This window comes from Pinus tabuliformis, chromosome 2_2 (genome assembly GCF_031772625.1).
Source record: "Pinus tabuliformis cultivar Carrire ecotype Pingquan chromosome 2_2, CPIR1, whole genome shotgun sequence".
In the NCBI taxonomy this organism is placed as follows: domain Eukaryota; kingdom Viridiplantae; phylum Streptophyta; class Pinopsida; order Pinales; family Pinaceae; genus Pinus; species Pinus tabuliformis.
The window spans coordinates 993,078,868-993,099,242 of record NC_142300.1 but is presented as its reverse complement, the minus strand read 5'-3'; positions in this window follow the sequence as shown (position 1 = coordinate 993,099,242).

Here is a 20,375-nt window from a genome sequence, read left to right as displayed (position 1 = left end):
GTCGATACAGATTCTTATTGTTCCTTGTTTCTTGTTGACCGGAACAATATTCGATACCCAATCCGTTAACGGGATCGGATAAATGAAACCTGCTTTCAACAGCTTTTCGACTTCTGCTTTAATCGCAGCCGCTTTTCGAGGGTGAATCTGACGCAACCGTTGCCGGACGGGTTTAGCATCCGGGTAGGTCTTTATTTCATGAACAACAATGGCAGGATCGATTCCCGGCATTTCCTCGTAAGACCAGGCAAACACATCGCGGAATTCTTGGAATAGGGCCTTGTAAGTTTGGATTTCTTCTTCTGTACATGCGGCACCTATATGAATGTTCTCCTCAATTCCGGGCTTCACTGAAATATCAATGGGAATAGTACGAGAAATATTCCCTAAATTCAACTCTGAATCAGAATGTTTCGTTGGATCCTGAGCGTCTTTGACATATTCAGCGGTAAAGATAGATGAAAAATCATTTTCAAATGCATCATCCTTAGGTAAAAACGAAGATCTGTGATGGAGATCCTCCCATGGTAGATCGTCTACACTTAGGATTTCGCGAAGTTGTTCGTCAGATGACACGACTTCGGGAAACGCTATCCGTTCTAAGGGTGAGGTGAAAAGTGACTCTTCACTGACCACATTCATTTGGTCGACCTTGGTTGAATGAAAGTCGGTAAAAGACATGAGAGCTTCATAAGCAATTTCATATGGACTCAAGGGCATAGCATTACCGAATGAGTCTATCTCAGAGTCAGATGGGACAAACCAAGGATCATCATAAATAATGTTTTCTGATGTAATCATATGAATTGTTGCAAATGAAGGTTCTACGCTGAGTGGAGGGAGAGGAAAAGTTCCCAGTAAACCGGAATCCTTAACTAAACCTACACCAACGTCCCTATAAGGGATTGTCGTCTTACCGACATGCTGGATACTCTCTGAAGAGGCTGGGTCGGATGAAAAGTATGTCAGCTGATCAATAGTCACGATCTTACCGTTATGTGGAAACTTAATTACTCTGAAGACCGATGAAACGACCGCTGTCATAGCATATGACCAACTTCGACCCAAAAGAAGGTTGTAGTCTAGAGGGGCATCAACCACTTCCACATCCAGACTAACGGTTTTACCTTCTACCCCTATAGGCAATTCCTGTAGAATACCAAACGGACGGAACCCACGGCCATCAAAGGCCTTAAGGATGGTGGGGGATTGGTTCAACGAAGGAGAACCAAGGGATCTCCAACATTGAATCGACATAATACACGTAGAAGCTCCCTCATCAATCACAGTCCTATGAATAGGCCTGTTTTTGACTATCACTGGAATTTGGAAAGCCATTTGATGGGGGAGACGCGGCGTACTATTTTCTAGATCGAAGATCATTAGATTCGGATCCTGAACATCAACAGCTCCTATAGCCGACAAAAGCAATTTTCGTTGTGCTGGACATGATTGCAGCACTTCTAACGCCGACATTGCTGAGGGTGAAACAGCTAAGTCCTCAACAATGTTGTAATTCTGGGCTGCTCTCGCATGTGGATTGAAAGCAGACCTTCGAAGTACACCCTTGGCGGGCGGTTTAATTACTAAGTCTGGGTTAGGTTTCTCGATCTGTAGTGGATCGGAACCAGGAGCTGAGGTTGATGGGTTAGAGTGAGAAGATTCTGCTTCCTTACCATCAACAGGATTCTTACTACCATAATCTTGCGATCGAGTCGCAATCCTCACATGAGACATCATCAAAATGGGTTCTTCACTGGCATTCGAGGAAGAACCTATCATCTTATTCTCCTGCTCCGGAAATGGATTTTTTAACACAGCAGGAGTGGGAGAACCTTTGACTATTTTCACTACCTCGGCCCGATGAGGGCAATCTCTCGTAAAATGATCCTCTTCACAAATAAGACAAGGATATCGAGGTTTGCGCTTTTCGTCATTGGTTTCCGACTTTTCTGTTTTCTCCTTCGGAGCCTTGTCTGCTTTAGCCTTCTTCTTTCCTTTCTTCTTTCCACCGTTTTTTGATTTGGCCGTAGATGACTCTACAGCGTGAATATCGGCGGTAAGTTCAGGAGAAGACTCTCCTGTCGGGGAATCGGGCAAAGTGATAATAGGAGTAGTTGAAGCCTTGGAAGACTTCTTCTTGCTCTTTGTATTCACGATACCAATCATACCATCAGCGGCATGAGATCCCGAAGGAGCAGCAGCGATTTGATTCGACTTTGGAAGATCCGGAATCTTCTCGTGTAATGTACCCGACTGAGTGTAAACTAAGTCAAGGTATTGCGCCTGAGCAATGACTTGCTCCTCAGTAACTACTCCGGCCTTAGCTACATCTTCAGTAATCTTGGTAATAATGATTTAACAAACCATTCAGCTAAGATTTGGTCCGGGATAAAAACTTTCACTAGCCTTCTTCGACGTCTCCACTCATGAATGTGATCAGAAATATACGTGGAGGTTGATTGTTTTAGTGAAGTTAATAACTCCGTACCGTTATCGTATCTGACCGGTAACTGAAAGTGAGTTAAGAACGAGGTAGCTAACTGGCTAAAATTGTAAAAAGAGGCCCGTGGTAACTCAATGTACCACTTGGCCGCGAGACCAATGAGTGTACGCTGGAAAAGACGTAAGCGGATCGAATCATCCGAGATAGAATTTGAAGCACACCAGAGGTGGTAAGTCATCACGTGATTGGACGGATCCTCTCCAGACTTACCTTCGAACTTGGGTATATCGCTGGGCAACTTATTTGGCATTGGCGGCCAGAACGGAAGATATTGAATTGGATCGTTCGTTAGGCGCGTCAAGTCTGGTAAATCCAAAGTTGCGATAAACGGTAACTGCCGGTTAGGATCTCTAAAACTCTGGGTCACAATACCAGCCCCAGGAGGAGGATATCCAGGATAACTAGGAACAGGAGTCGCATTTGGGATATTATATCCTCCTGGAAAACCAGGATTAACCGGACCGTACTGGGGTTGCTGAGGTTGTTGATAAGTGTACCCAGGATACGGTTGATACTGGTAAACCGGTTGTTGGACAGCTTGCCCAGGTTGATACTGTCCCTGGTACGGAGGTTGAACAAATTGAGGTTGAGTAGTGACAACCGTACTTATACCAGGTTGGCCTACAGGCATCTGGACCGTGGTTTGAATCGTAGATCCAGACAACGGTACAGATGTCTGAGGAGTGGTTACAGAGACAGTAGAAACCGGAGCCGTCGATACTCCAGAAGTAAGTATGGTAGATGTGGCGGTAGTTGCAGCAGCCGTTTGAGATGGAGTACTAGGTGCAATTGGCGGCTGAGTAACTACCGAAGTTACAGAGGTTTGAACACTTGACTGGACAGGTTGCGGTTGCTGGGGTGGACCAGAAACTACAGGTTGTCCAGCTTGAGGTACCGACTGCATACTTGGCTGCAACATCTGTTGACCCTGTGAAGGATCCCACACTAACATTCCAGGGTATTGACCCATAACAGGTTGAGGATACTGAGATCCATAGCCGGATTGAGGATAGGATTGATAATTGTAAGGTGCAGTTCCCATACCTTGACCATATGATTGACCTTGAGGTGGTTGATAACCTTGACTTGAGTATTGACCTTGAGGTTGATAACCTTGAGGTAAATACGGATACTGGGGTTGACCTTGACCTTGAGGTTGGTACCCTTGAGGTTGATACCCTTGGGGTTGATACCCTTGGGGTTGCCATCCTTGAGGTTGCCATCCTTGAGGTTGATATTGATACTGAGGTTGACCTTGGGGTACATATTGAGGCTGGGGTTGACCTTGAGGTATGTATTGCCCCATAGGAGCGTACTGACCTTGAGGTTGCCCCCCAGACACGAATGAAGTACCTTGAGGTTGCCCCCCAGGCATTAACGGAGGCTGCCCCCCAGGCGGTAATTGGCCACCTTGAGGTTGGGAAACGGGAACTGAACCTGACATCATGTAAATGTCTCCTACACCCAATGGTATATTACCACTGTTTCCAACTAATAACCCATGATCAACGGGTTGAGGAGATGCTCCCGCAAAGGTACCAGAAAGAGATTGATACCCAGTAGGAACAGAAGGACCGCCATGTAAAAAAGATTCAGGACTTTGTGTAAACACGGACGACTGACCAGACATATTTACAGGAGTATGAATACCTCCAGGTGGAAAAGGAGTACGAGGTGTAGAAAAACCTAGCCCAAAGTTGTCTAAATAATTGGTTAACGAAAGGTACCAAGTAGTACTTCTAGGAGGACTGTAAAAGATAGATTCACGCTCCCTTAGATCAAGGGTAATTTGATCTTCAGGATCAGAGACGCCTATTTCTTCCTCTGGAACAAGTTCTTCAATAGCAATCAAACCAACAGGAAGATTTTCGGTGATAATTCTTTCTATTCTCGGTGAATCAGGAACACTAGGAGTCGGAGTAACAGGTTCGGATATTTCTGGTTCTTCGCCTGTATCACTAGCAGACGAAAAACTACCAACAAGCTCAGAAACTGTAACAGCTTCGGGATTATAACCTGTCTCTAAACTTTGGTAATCTGGATGGACTACCAAGGAAGATTCTCCTTCTTCAGGTGAACCTACTCTACTGCCACTAGGAGGAGTTACAAGGACCTTTAAACCTTCTAAATGACTGGACTCGTCTTGAGGAGGTTCACCCCTAAGTCTACGGGATCTTCTCAACAATTCGGCCACAGAAACAACTTCAGGAGACTGGCCCCGAAGTCTACGGGACTGTCTCGGTAATTCCGCCACAGCTAAAAACTTTTAACTACTACACACGAAAACAAAATAAAATTTCAAATCAAACCACCTAAAGTCTCTAAAGAACCAAACAAATTTGAATCACACGCCTAAAGAATCTAGGGCGTCAAACCAAACACAAACAGTAGTCTTCCGGACCAAAAGCGCTAGTTGGTGATGAAGCCCAACCTCGCTGGATTCAGTACAGAAATGGCGGGTGGAACAGTTACCCCGACAACCTGCTTAATGAATAGACTGGACCAAGTTCCTCCACTTTAACCGTCTCGAGTGAAGTGAACCCCCCAGAAAATCCAAGTGAGTATAACCGACGTCTGCTCCAGGTACAGTGGGACCTTCCCTCCACCGTCACCTTGGTAGAATCCTAAAGATAATGGTCACTAAGGTTACCAACCGCAACAAATGCACCTGGGGGAACAGTCTAAACTCCGACAGCACGCAAGGGCAGAGTAGCAAGCTCAATCCCCTTGCCGGCTCCTTGACAATAATCCAAGGTTTACCGACAAGTGACCCCTGGCTCCTCGACAATGGTTAATCCGAGGTTTACCGTTTGTAATACGTACTGTCTGGCGTCGTTCCCAACGAGGGGGGAATGATCCCCTCACTGGTTCGGACACGAGCTCGTGCTTCTCCTTTAAGAGGAGCTTTCCCAGAGTACAAGTGAGACAATTGGATTTATTCTATCACAAGATAAGCTACTTGTTTGGTTTTGTTGTCTTGGAGAGTTAATTACTCACCTACTCCAAGACACTAGCCTGATCTAAATTGGTGCTTCAGAGCCCTAGTAAATAAAAGTTACTATTTCAATTTTACTTTAAGCGTTACTTTTATGGTTGTTCTTTAAAGTCAAAAGGTAGTGGAAGTGAAACCAATGGTGTGTAGACTCGACTCCAACCACTACAAAGATGCACCTAAGATGATTTACGCTACTTTCCTTTTTCAATGAAATTCTTAACTAAGAGAGTTGAGAAAATGCAAATTTTAGAGAAAACAACTTCCTTAGAAAAGACAATCAAAGAAACAATTCTCTTTTTCTTTTCAAGCACACAAACATGACCACTCTTTACTTGCACGAAAAACTCTTTTTCTTTCAAAAATTTCAAAGCTACTTGAAACAAGACTTTTAAAGAAGATGTTTTTGTATTTTTCTTTTAATAAAGCAAATAAATCTAATTTAACAAAAATCAATCTTAACAACTATTAAAATCTACGAAAATTCATTCACAAGCAAACTAAAAGGTAAATTTACTCTAAGCAAACTTAACGAGGCCAAAACCTACAAGGATGTTTCTAGGTTGTTTTACTTGACCAAAATCAAATCAAGGACCAGCTATTGCAGAATCAAGAGCTGATCAAAACAAAACTCAAATCTTTTTGTTCTTTTTGTAAAATGGAATTCAAGACTTAATCAACAAGCACTTTGAAATTTGACCAAAGAGACAACTCAACAGGTTGGTTGCTCACACGGGTAGACTTATGACAGATCCGACTCTCAAGAAGGTTGACCAAACCAGAGAGATCTAAGGCTTGACAACTTCCACCATTAAAGTCACTACAGGATCTACTCAAAAATCAAACCCTAGGCTTAAATTTCAATGAAATCCACTAAAACACTTAATGCTATGAAAACAAGTTCAGGTGAAGATTCTTGGCAAGGGACTAATGAATCTGGGCAGAAAAAACTAAGAAAAAACAAAATCTAAGAGCAAAAATGCAAAAAATGGAATTTTCTCAAATTTTGGCAGGGGACGCAGGCAACCCGTTAGCACAGGTGCGGGCCCGCTCTGTGCACATAGCAAAAGTGCATCCAGGGACGCACTGTGCAGCACTCAGAGGGTGCGTCCTACTGAAAAACTCAAGAAAAAGCAAAATAAAACTAATCCTAAGCTAACCCACCCAGAGACAGAATCACAGAGCCAAAACCAGAAAAATAAACCAATTTTCTCAAAGCAAAGTTCACACAAAAGAAAAGACTCTTCTCATCAATGGATTCCCCAACGGAGTCGCCAATTTGTCACACGGAATCAGTCAAGAGTGCGAACACAACCGACCTTCCTAGAAGTCTAAGACATTCTAATGACAAACAAAACAAATTGGAGCTATCCTTCTCTAAACATGCATTATGATATGAGAAATCAAGTGTTTCGTTCTTACCTTTGTCCAAACGCTGTTGTAGAAGTCCAAGCTTTGTTGATCTGGATGAGCTCCTCCTTTTCTCCAAAACCTGCAATCACCAACAGTCAAACAATTAAATAGCACCTGATTATAACATAAAACAAAGCATATTCAACATATAGACCAAGGAGTACATGAAATAACCCATAAACAACAAGTTATTGAGAAGAATGGACCAATTTGCATTAAAGGTAATCAAAAGGAACCATTACAACCTGAGCCTTGGTGTTGTGCAAGCTCCTTCCAGGGTCCACAAGAGTCTTCCTCTACTTTGACAAAGCTCACCCACTTCCAAATAGAACAAGCAAAGATGGCAATCTCTCCTCACAAGCTTCTAAATGGGAGTCCTAATTCCTGCAGCATTTACCCTTAGAAAATGTATAGCTTCAACCTCTCCTCCTTCTGGCCCAATGCCTGTATTTATAGTACTCAAGAGGAGGTTAATCAGGTCCACCATCAATGGGATAATCCCCTCTTTGGGTGGGATAGCTCCCTTATTGATGGGATAAGTTCCTCTTTGATAGGAGTGCATGAACCATCTGGAGGCGCCCAATACACGTCGAACAACCTTCTAGAATGCTCTAGAAATGACCACAAGTAACTTTTTAAAGATGAAACTTGCGCATTCTAACCTTTACAGGGGGACGCACCTGTCCCTTTACATACAGAGCGTCTTTGGACGCAGCTTTTGTGAACGTTGGGAGCGTCCCCGCAGGTAAGGTTGAGAGAACCTGCGTCCCCAGAGATAAATACATTTATACAAGACTTTCTCTCTTTTTTGGAGTTTGACATGGAGAGCAGAGGTATAAGACTTGCCTAAGAGGGTAGCATGACTGTTGATTGAGCCATACTAACTGTAAATAGTCATGGTGACATTTTTTAGTGTAACACTGACATCCCATTCTTTTGCTGTGGTCTCTTCTTCTTGTTTATAGAAGCCTTCTTTCCTATCTACTTCTTCCCACTGCCTCTTTTCCTCTTCTTCTTTTCTTCCTTTTAGCATCCCTAGGAGTAGTGGTGGACTGAATTTTAGGCCTATCCAATTGACCTTCAACCTTTGCATTGATTTCTTATATATAGGTGTCCTGTTGAGTGCCTCTGTCAACCTTTGAGGGGAGTGATATTCTCTGATCTTCAAGTTGTGTGGCAGTGTGTTCCATCTCCTTTAGCAGGCATGTATATTATCACCTCTTAGTAGCCTAAACATATCCTCAAAATGTGAAATTTCTTGCTCTTGGGCAACAAGATATCTAGGTGCCAACTAAGGATCATTTGCAAATAGATTATGGGTGTTGAGTAGGGAGATGGGATTTGTTTGTTCAGATCTGATAAAAAGAGGTTTATTTTTCACTCTAGCCAATATCCTTTTCATCTTTGTAGCCCTTGACTTATCATGGCTCATCGATGATGCCAAAGCCATTAATTGTAGATCTCCTAGCTCTGCATTAGGGTCCCAAATATTCATATCTGTGACGGCCATGTTATGCAAGTAAAACTCAGCCATTTTGGCCCCATCCTTTAGTTCACTTTGATCACAAAGATCAATAAACTGTCTGCAGTCCTGAAATGGCACGGTGCTCCTTTGTGCTAGTGTTTTAATCTGAAATATTAGCCATTTTTCTCTAAGGTAAAGAGTATAGGATTTATTTGGCATATTACACTGGATGGCCTCTAAGGAGAGGCTAGCCATATATGCTAGTTGGTCTTTCTTTTCCTGCAACTATCCTCTCTATTTTTCTTATCTTCTTCCTTTTGCAGTGCTTTATCATATCCATTAATTTCTTCTTCTATTTCAGCATCATCCTCCTTGTGTTTCGGCATGTTCCTCTGTATTAATTTCTTCTTTACTCATATCATCCCATATAGCTCTATATATTCTTCTTGTTTTGCCTCCTCCTCATTGACATAAGGACTAACATCATAGATGAGGGTTTTGACGTCATACTCTGTTGGCAAGTCTTTAAAGACTGACCATTTTATAGGGATCTTGAGGTTTTGGAGGGCATCCTCAATGAGGATCCTGATCGGAATTTCCTTCCTTTACTTTACTGTTGGAGTCTATGAGTGATTTCATTAAGAAATAGGGTATGATGAGTCTTTGGTGCACTCATATTTCTACCCCAAATCTTAGTTATTCAAGCATTCTCAAATGGTTGCCATAAAAATACTATATCTATGGACTCTTGCATTCTCTTTTTCCTTATTAAAGAATTTCCTTTTTTCCACCTTTTCACTTATAAACCAACTACCCCTTAACCTTTATAACTTTTGATCAAATGATGCATATGCGAGTGGGATACTTACCTGTGGTCTTGATGTCATGCTGCAGTTTGTCAAAGATCAGAGGTGTTGTTGATGGTTATTCTTCTTCCTCCTCTGCTACCTTCTGATGGTTTATTAGCTTTTGCAGGTGTCTGTGACTGAATATTTGATACTATTGTTGTTGTTGTGGAGCTCTTGGGTCTGATGTTGCTGCTACTATGGAGCTCTTGGGTCTGATGTTGCTGCTACTATGGAGCTCTTGGATTTGATGCTGCTACTGCTGTGGAGCTCTTGTGCTGCTGCTGCTGTGGAGCTCTTGGATTTAATGCTGGTGGTGCTGATGCTGTGAGGATGTTGTAATGAATGGATAGAGGGAGTAGGAGTGTATGTGGATGCAGGGATGATGGTAATGGTTGAGGTGATTATGTTAGAAAACACAATCTTCCCCTGAATTGAAGCAATGAAGTAAAAAAAATAGAATTGATGGAGGGATGCATGGTAAGGAGTGGAGGAGATGAATATATGTGAGGCAGGGTTACCTCTGGATCTTGTCTTTGCTCCTTGCTTGTCCTTTTTACCCACTTGCAAATAAAAATTATGTTTTTTTCTTTTATCAACATATATATATATTTTTAAGAAACACCTAGGCTGCTTCAGAGAGGTTTTCACCCTAGATATTTGCCCTGGGTGCCTCAAGGAAGATTTTCACCCAGGGATCTTCTTACTCTTTTTCATTTTTCTCATCCTTGGGCTGCCTTATGAGTATTTCAACCCAAATATGGGACTCAGGTGCCTCATGTAGGTTTTCACCTAAATCCTTATTCTTTTGTTTTTTCCTTTTTCATTGACCTGATGAGGGAGGAGCTGGAACTTGCTCTACCATCATCACTGTATTATTTATACTTTCAATGAACTCTTGTTTCGATAAAGGCCTCTTGTACATTTTAATCTATGTCCATTAACTAGCAATGGACTAGCTTCTGCATCAATAGTTATGATTTGCATTGAACCATTGTCATAGCATCTTTCCACCACATAAGGTCCGAGCCATCTTGTCCTTAGCTTGCCATTGAAGTCTTTAAACCTAGAATCATATAACAATTCCTAGTCTTCTTCTTGAAATTGCTTCTCCTTGATGTGCTTGTCATGCCAGATCTTCCTCTGAAGCTGAACTATCTCTGTATGTAGGAGGGCCTGCATTTTGAATTCATCCAAGCCATTCAAATGTAACAACCTTTCTTTCTATGCATGACTGAGATCTAAATCTAGTTGGGATTCCATCCTCAATGTGTTATATTCAAATTCAATGGACAACATAACCTTTTTACCATAGACCAGCTCATAGGGTGTAAATTCAGTGGTGGTCTTCCATGTTGTATTATAGGCCTAGGTGGCCTCAACTAGTCTCTCTGCCCAATCCTTCCTGCTGCTGCTCACTACCTTGGTTAAGATGTTCTCCAGTACCCTATTGGTCACCTCCACTTTCCCATTAGCTTGTGGATGATAAGGAGTGGAGGTCCTATGCTTTATTTTGTGATGGCTGAGCAGTTCCTCAATCATGGTGGAGGTAAACTGGTTGCCTTGGTCTGTGACTAGCTCTCTAGGGTTCCCAAATTTGTAGAATATATTCTCCCTTAGGAACTCAGCCACCTTCTCTTTTGTTGTCACCTTAATTGCCTTGGTTTCAACCTGATTAGTCAAATAATCAGTGCACACAATGATGTGTTGCTTTTTCTTTGAAGGAGGGTTGATAGGCCCAATGAAGTCCATGCCCCACTTGTCAAATGGCTCGAAAGTCACTTGAGGTTGTAGGAGAATTTAATCTCTTGGAGTAGGCTTTCCCATCCTCTGTCACTAATCACACTGACTAATATACTTTTTCACATCCTAATGAAGAGTAGGCCAATAATAGCCTACTTGCAACACTTTGAATTCTATCCTTTTTGCTGCAAAGTGACCTCCACAAGGCCCATCATGACAAGTCAGAAGGGTGTCAAAGACTTCCTCTTCCCTTACACACCTTCTTAAGATTTGATCTGGGCCAAGTTTGAACATATTTCCTCCAATCCAGGTGAAGGGGGTGATCTTTCTGACTATCTTGCTCTTTTGTTTGAAAGGAAAGTTTGGTGGGAACTATGCTGATACTAGATAGTTTGCTATATCAGCAAACCATAGGGAGAGAACTGAAATAGAAAACAAATGCTCATCTGGTATCTGGTCATCCACCATTCCTTCTTCACCTATAGGAAGATTCATTCTAGATAGAAAGTTAGCAACAACATTTTCCTTACCAGGCTTATCAACGATAGTTAGATCAAATTGTTGTAATAGAAGCAACCATTTTATGATTCTAGAATTCACATCTGGTTTGTTCATTAAATATTTGATTGCAACATGATCAGTATGCACAAATGTTTGATATCATGTAATGTATTGCCTAAATTTGTTCAATGAATGCACAACAACCAGGAGTTCCGTTTTAGTCACAATATAGTTTAGCTCAGCCTTTGATAGGTTCTTACTGATAAAACAGATGGCATAGGGAAATTTCTCCTCTTCCTGACCTAAGGCTGCTCCTATGGATTTGTGTGAGATTTCAACATGAATATGAAAAAGGAGGGCCTAGTTTGGGCCTCTAAGGATTGGTGCAATGGTTAACTTACCCTTTAGAATGTTTAAGGCCTCTTAACAACTCTTTGACCATATAAACTCAGAGTCTTTGGCCAACAATCCAAACAAAGCAGAGGAAAACTTGCTGAAGTCTTTTATGAATCTTCGGTAGTATCTAGCCAATCCTAAGAAACTTCTAACATCTCTTTGCTTTTGTGGAGGTGGGACCCTTTGGATGATTTCTATTTTGTTTGGGTCCATCTACAGTCTTTGCTGAGATATTGAATGACCTAGCACAATCCCTTTGGTCATTAAGAATTCACACTTTTCTAGACTGAGAGACAAATTCATTTCAATGCATTTGTGTAATACTTTGCCTACGTTAGTTAGGGCTTCTTGGAAATGACAACCATAAGGTATAAAATCATCCATATATATTTCCACAGCATCATGTACTAATTCAGCAAAAATACTTATGGCTGCTCTCTGGAAAGTGGCAGGAGCATTGCATAGGCCAAAAGGGAGGACCCTATAGGAAAAATTATCCCAAGGATAGGTGAAGGTGGTCTTATCCTAGTCTTCTGGGCAGATTTGGATTTGGTTGTACCCACTGAATCCATCTAGGAAAGAAAAGAACTTCTTCCTTGCCAGGCCATCTAGCACTTGGTCAATGAAGGGTAGGGGAAAATGATCCTTCTTTGTGGATTTTTTCAACTCCCTATAATAACAAAAAATTCTCCACTTCCCATTTTTCTTGGGAACTAACACTAAAGAAGAGACCCACTCATTGTCTGAGATAGGGTAAATGAATCCTACATCTAGCAGTTTTTGTAGTTCTTCTTTGACTATGTCTTTGAGAGATGGATTCATCCTCCTTTGTGGTTGCCTGACTGGCCTACAACCTTCTTTGATGTATATGTGGTGAGTACACACTGAGGGGTGTACTCCCTTCATTTATTTATAACTCCAAGTGAAGGCTTCTAGGTTCTCTCTCAACATGTGGCATAGCTTTTCCTCTTCTAAAGAAAAAAGAGATGGGTTAATGTCCAAAGTCTTCTCTGGGCCAAATTCTATGGTTTTGACATGGAGTGGGTTGGAATTGGCCAAGCATAAGTCAATTGGATGATTTTTTTGGGTTTCCCTTACTTCTTCTTCTAATGGCAGTGAACTAGGAGTTGGACTTTGGAGTAGGTGTTCATTTAAATCATTCTTATCTTGATGTGCTCCTCCTATGATTGCTTCCAAATATAAAGTTGGGTAGAATAAACCTCGTCCTCTTCCTCCTGCTCCAACCATAAAGGTAAATCATGCTTTAGGGTAGGCTGTGCAGGAGGGTATAGGACTAATTGTTTGGACATATGCCCATTCTTGATGGTCATATTCCCAGATCTGCAACTAATGTAAGCATCAATTGTGGCCAACCATGGCCTCCCAAGGATGAGAGGGTAACCAGTAAGTTTAGCCTTAGGCTATAGAACTAGGAAATTTGTAGGGTACTCCCAGGAGTCAATGGAGACCATCACATCCTCCACAATTCCCTCAGGGGTGATTGTGGAATGGTCTGCAAGTTGCAGAACTGTTGTGGTCTTCCTTAATGAACCTTGGAGGTTGAGCTTGAGCATGGTGTCCTTGGTCATCACATTAATGGCAACCCCAAGATCAATCAGAGTGTGTGGGACAATGGTGCCATTGATGTGCACATCTACCACAAGGCTTCCAGGGTCTAAATATTATGGACATATTACCTACCCCAACATTAAGTTAGACAACTTCCCAATGACATTGATGGTATGGGCATCCCTTTTCTTCTTCATTGATGCTTGAAGCACTTTTCCTTTATCAACTTATTATAAATGGGAACATCTTTGATTGCTTGAAGGAGGGGGATATTTACACGTAGATTCTTCAATTCTCCCAGAAGTTCAGTTTCTTCCTCAACCTCCCTATGTGGAGAGGGAGGTTGGTTATCAGGGAGAATTCTCTCTGATCTTGGGTTGATCTCCTGGATTTCTGCAACATAAGCTGGGTATGATCTCTCTCCAATGTATTCTTGTTGATCTTGCCTATTGTTTAGGTTAGGATTTGGCTGGGCATACATCTAGGGTTTCTTAGGTGGAGTAGTGTGTAAGAGTTGTGGTTGGGTAGGTGGTGGGGGCAAAAGGTCTAGAACATTGTTGAAATGGGGCCTCCACCCCTGAGGTGGAGTATTACACTGATGTTGTGGCTGAACATAAGGTTGAAATGACTGGCTGGCTGGCTTGGATTGATACTGATATGCATAGGACCAAGGAGGGGGTGTAGACTAGGAAGGATGAGCAGGGGGTCTCCAAGAAGGTATAGTTGTGGTTTGGTTGGGGTTGTAATATGCAGGGATGGCCCTTGCATACCCTACTGGTATGGTCTAGGCCCAGAAGGTCTCCTGTGGTTGATGTAGCAAAGCTGCTCAGGGACCCCTTTAGCTCCTTGATATACAAGTTTGGGTCCAGGTAAAGAAGGGCACTTGTCTATGGAGTGGTTTTCTTCATAGACTGAGGAAATCTTAATACAATTCAATGGGCATTCGTCCCTAGGATGCCTCCTGGTGCATCTAGGACAAAAGATGGCCAAGGCTCTCTCTACTTCCTCTTGCTTCCTTTTGATGTTCATGGTGTTCAATTGCAAGGCAAGGGTTTGCATCATGTCACTTTTGAAATCTTCCAGCATATTGCCAATTCCACCCTTGATGGATAAGTTAGAGGATGATGTACTGGCCATAGGTTGACTACCCCTACCCTTTTTCTTGGCTGCCGTAGAATGGTTTCTAAAGACAGTCTTAATATCCTCATAGGGTAATTGGTAGACATCTCCTCCTACTATCATATTTAAGGTATCTAGAAGATCTTCCCTTACTCCTCTAAGCAAGACCAGCTTTAGTGACTCAGGGTCAACTGTGCACCTGGCCCTTTTGTAACTATGTTTGAATATTTCTTCATAGTTTTCTAGGGATTCATCCTCGCCTATGGTCATCCTAAAAATCTCTTCTTTAGTTTCCTTTGACCTACAGTAGTCCATATATTTTTTGTTAAAAGTTTTCTGCATCTGAGCCCAAGTTGTAATGTTATCTCCAGGTAAACCCATGAACCAACACAATGTTGCATCCTTGAGGGTAGATGGGACTAGTTTTAACTTTTTCTCATCATATGTATAGTCATAGCTTCGACATATAACAAAAATTCAAATAGGAAAGTGTCAGGGTCCTTTGTGGTCAGGCCATGGAAATGAGGTAGAGCATAGGGGCTTATATTCTTCATCTTGGTGTCCCCATTTGTTTCCTTGATGGGGAAGGCACTCTCAATTCTCTCTCTATCTCTCTTGTCATTTTGGTTTCCAGCCATTGGTTCAGTAGGAATGGTGTCTTCCTCTTCTTCTTCTTCTTATTCTCCTATAGGTTCCTCAAATAGGTAAGGTTGCTCACTTAAAGGTTCTTCCAATTCACCGTCACTGAAGAAGAGAGAAGGTTTCCTGTTGGATGTAGTGGGGGTATTTGACAATAATTTCCCTGAAGTGTCCCTAATCCTACAAGGCATGAAAGGAAATTTTTTTGGGTTGGTTTTTGTAATAGTTTGTTAAAGTTAGAAAGTACTTGCAGAATGGAAAGGAAATCAGATAATGACAACTGAAAGAAAGAAAGAAACTAGACTACTTTTGCATAAATAAACTAATGGAAGAAAGTTGAAGACTAGAAGTAGAAGAAAAGAAAGTTTGGGGACTAGAAATAGAAGAAAGCAGTCATTACTTCTACTTAGACACCTCCCCGGCAATGATGCCAAAATGTGATGAGCCTAGGTATTGCAACAATAATGTTGCAACTCCAAGGGCGACTAGCTTCACTTATCAACCCGAGATTCATAAAAGCTTGGAGGTGACAGTGCTATATGCACAAGTAGAAGTGAAGGTACTACCTATTGTCACTATTTGTCTAGAAAGAGACCCTAGGGGTTCTAAGCCAAAATTCTATAGGGTCAGAAGAAGCTTAATTCTTTGATGGAAGGAGAGCAAACCTATTCTAAGAGAGAGCTACTCTATTGCAATAATGAAGTGTCAGACCAGGCAGTAACTCCTCAACCAAAAATTGATTCGTATGTTATTCCTTCAGGTAGGTATTCATTATATATGTGAGGGAGAGACTGTTCACTTCATCTCCCGATGACTGTTCATATTATTTATTTATCTATTTACATTATATTCACCCAATCCTGATGATTAGGTGTCAACATTCCTGTTATAGACATATTTGGGCATTGCAACCCCAATCACATATGTCCATAAACCAAGGGCTTCTAAACCCCTAAAATTGTTGTTTCATACCCTAAAGGAACAAGGTCAGCTGATTACATCATCTCCTAGAAGTTCTCCATGACAAACTACTAAGAACTGGTCAAAATAGGACCATACAGACTGTTCCATGCATAGGGTGCGATGCATCTCACCTATTACACATGGGGGGTGCGATGCATACTGGAAAGCCCTTCTATAGGGTGCGATGAGGGAGAGCAGACAAATGGCAGAAGCAGTTTGCTAGGTGGAAACCCAAAGAATCTTCTAGAAACTGCTCATATGACACTTGCCTCTCTGAAGTCGCCCAGGGATGAGTAAGAGATCTGAAATCTCCAAGTGGAACCAAGAACTATCAGTGAAATGACACTAATAAAAATCCCAGAAGCTGACTCACTCTCCTGTAAACATCTATATATGTATCCCTCATCTTAGAGATCCAGAGGCTAGAATTTTGGAATCTGCAAGGAAGTGTTGTTGGTTTCTCTTTGAAGACATTGTTGGGTGATCTTGCCTTGTATGAGGTGAAAAGGGCTTTCATGCTGGGAGGATGATGTTGGATTAGACAGCTTGGTTGTAATCCTCTCTTCTACTACTTCTATCAATAAAGATATTTGAGTTTTCCTCCATATGCTTGTATATCTCTGAATCTTGTATTTGTATATGCATTTATATGGTTAATGTACATCTGATCCTACATTATTTATGGTTATAGATCTCTATGCTTTGATGGTATTTTTTTGCCTTAACTCTACAGGTGTTATTTGAAGCGAGACAAGTGATAAAGGAGTGGCGAAAGCTCTACCAAGGGAGAGAGGAAATGAGCAAGGAGACTAGCGAAATACTGAGGTTGGTACTCTCTGCTTCTCTCTCATCTATCTCTCATAAAGGAAAACAGAAGTAACTTTAGTTTGTTTGTTTCTAAGATAGCTACCCGTCTTAGTGGGACTAGAAGCTCTGAATGGACACTAGTTTTCCTGATAAAAAAATGGCGACTCCACAGGGGAGAAAATAGTTTGTTTGTTTTCTTACTATTTTTTTCTTTATAAACCACAGACGGAGCCTGAAGTTAAGCCAACTAGCCTTCGAACTTCTTTTGCTATGCAACTTCAAAGTAGATCAACGCTACTTCAGTTAATCTCCAGGTTGGTTTATGAACTGAACATCTAGCTTGAAAACATCCTAAGTAACCTAGTGGTAGCTCAAATAACCTCATTAGATCAGCCCCTATACTTTTTGTTTACTAAAAATCATTAGCTCAGCCTAAATCCCTGAACTTAGCTACAAATTGTGAGTGAAAACCAAGCTCAGTCTCGTCCCTGGTTCATCTCACTATCTCTTCTAGGAAATCTGGATGCATCGCACCTCTCGTGTGTTGCAGGTGAGATGCATCCCTGTTTCCCTGTGTTACAGGTGAGATGCATCCCTGTTTCCCTGTGTTACAAGTGTGATGATAGAATGACACTGTTTCTGCCTCCAGATTTTGGTTTTTTCTTCATTGTTTTTAGCTTTATTCAGTAGTTTTGTTGTCTATGATAAGTATATTTCTATTGAAACCATCTTCCTTTGCATTATTCAACCTCCATCAGAAGGAATTGTGAATGTTTTTTTTATGTATTTTTCATCATTTACAGTTCTCCTTTGCAAATAATTGCTTTAATCAAACTATCGTCTTTTGATTTGAATTTTCAGTCAAGAAAAAGAGTGTCGCAAAGCATTCCTCTTTTAGATAGTCTAGCACACTTTTTCCATTGTATTTTATTTGAATCATTAGTACTTCAAACATCGAAAGCAATTTTAATTCGAAATTTCAAAGTGTTGTCTTGGCCTTACTGTCGTTTTTTGAAAAGAAAATTGTTAGTACTGCCACTTTGAAAGAAGATAGCTTAGATCTATACTTAGTTTTATTTTTTTCATTCTCACATTAAGGAAAATGAAAAACAATACATGCATGTGCATTTTCATTAAGATTGCATGCTGAAGTTGATTTAGGAAAAGTGCATCTAGTGTGTGCTCTCTGCTCTATGTTGAAAGAATTTCATTTCTCTTTCCTTAGTAGCTAGGATTTTCATTGCAAAAAGAAAGTAAACGACTGTTTATCATCTTAGATTGCATATTTAGGAATTGTATATCTACATCACGCGGTGAACGTTAAAGGCAAAATTCTTAAGAAAGATCAACTGTAAAATAAACTTCAATGAACATAAAAACGCTTTGGAACCTAACTCACAACATTTAGAAGTCTAGGCTAGAGATGTATTCCGGCATCGTAAAGCCTGGTAATTTTCGCTTTCATCGTAGGTTGGGTGATTCCTTCTCTTTGAGACGACAAGTGCCAGTACAGAATTGTGCTCCCACATACCATCGAGTATATATTGGGAGACCACAATAGGCTACATCCTTTATCCTTAGGAAGTCGTGTCTGTCACCCTATCGTTCGCAATGCATTGAACACAACATTCGGTAAGATTGACTGCCATACTGTAAAAGGTATTCTGTAGTTTTGCGATTGGTTTGGTAATCCATCTGTCTAGATTTCTAGAGTAGTCCCTTTTGTTCCTTTTTAGACTCCCTAAAATAAAAGGTCCATCTGAGCACTTGTCACTTCAGGCTCATTAAAACTCGAAGGCGACTAGAGTCATCTTTAGATTTTTCTCGACTCTTAAAAATTGAAAAAGAAAGTTGTGTCAGAGAGTCATAAAATTCATTTAATTCAGAATAACATTTTCCCCTTTTTTATTTTGAGTTGATCAAGTAATCTGCAATCATGGAAGAAATTCAATCAAAACCCTGTCATTCACGGAGACTAATGAGTCAACTGTCTTTGACTCTAGAAATGAAACCATTCCGGGCCAAGTGATCTCGTTTAACTAGGTCAAATTCCCCTGGTTTTTTTGAAACTTGTGTTTCAACATCCTCATAAACTCCAGTTACTCCAACTATTTCTGGTATCCCTGCCTCTACAGAAGAAGTTCCATAGTTACAAGAGGACACTAGAATTGATCCTACTGTAACGGTAGACACATCTATTCCTGAACCAGCTCCATCTAGGACTGATTCGAAAGGTGTTAACCCTCCAACATCTATCGCTGCAGAGTGTGTACCTTCTTCGGCACCAGAAATATTTTACAGACCTGACAGTCTACCTCTTCCACCTGGACTGATTGTAATAGAAGATATTGTGGAGGATATTCCATCCAGCCCCCACTGCATTTTGGCATTAGGATCCACCTATATCCTTCTAATTCAGAAGATAGTCAACCTTCATCGCAAGTTCTTGTAGAATTACTAGGAAGTCTCAGCAAATTGATCCTCCAGAATAGTATCAATTTTGGCAGTCCAGTCTACAAGGACCCATTTTTTATTTGAACACTAGATTGCCGCCATATGCGGCTTAGTATCCCTTTTCATTGTTCCCTCCAGGAGAACCACCATATGAGAGTTCACAGCAGAATTCAGGTCAAGCTGGAATTGCATCCAGTTGTTGGGTGCCAATACTACCTCAACAGCCAAGAGTTGTATATTCAATGCAACCAAATCTACCTGTGTCGAATATTCCCACGACATTGGCTATTGTAACGGTGTCGCAAATACAAGCACTACCTATTGTATGTCAACCTCAAGTCTCTCAGGTCATAATACAACAACCTCTTGTCTCCACGACACTACCACAATCGCCGATTAGTGGCTCCTTAAATGAGGTGACTCAAGCTCAAACGGGTACTATCACCCCTCATCTTGATCAAAAATCCAGTATTGGACAACAACAAATGGCTTCACAACCATGGCTGGTGCAATATCAACAACCGCAATTCCAGCAAGCTTACCGAGGACCAGAGAAACAAAGCTTTGTGGGTAATGGGCAACTGTATATTCAAAATGGTCACCATCAATCATATCATAACGGTTATGCCCATCAACCTTATCAAAGTTATCAACATCAAATACATTATGCTGGTATGCAAAGGCCCACTGCTCAGGCGATCCCATCTTATCCTGTGTATGCTTCACCAAACCTCAATCAACAGTTGCCTTTCGTCGCAACATTGGAATCACCAGATCTCAATCAGATAACAAATGATCCAATTACTTACGCCCCTTGGTGGCCGACGATTCCTCACAAAATTCCGTTATATATTCCTAAATTCAATGGAAATCCGGGTGAAGGTCCGTCGAATCATGTGATGACCTTTCATCTATGGTGTTCATCCAACACCCTCAATGATGATTCAATTAGGCTTTTCCTCT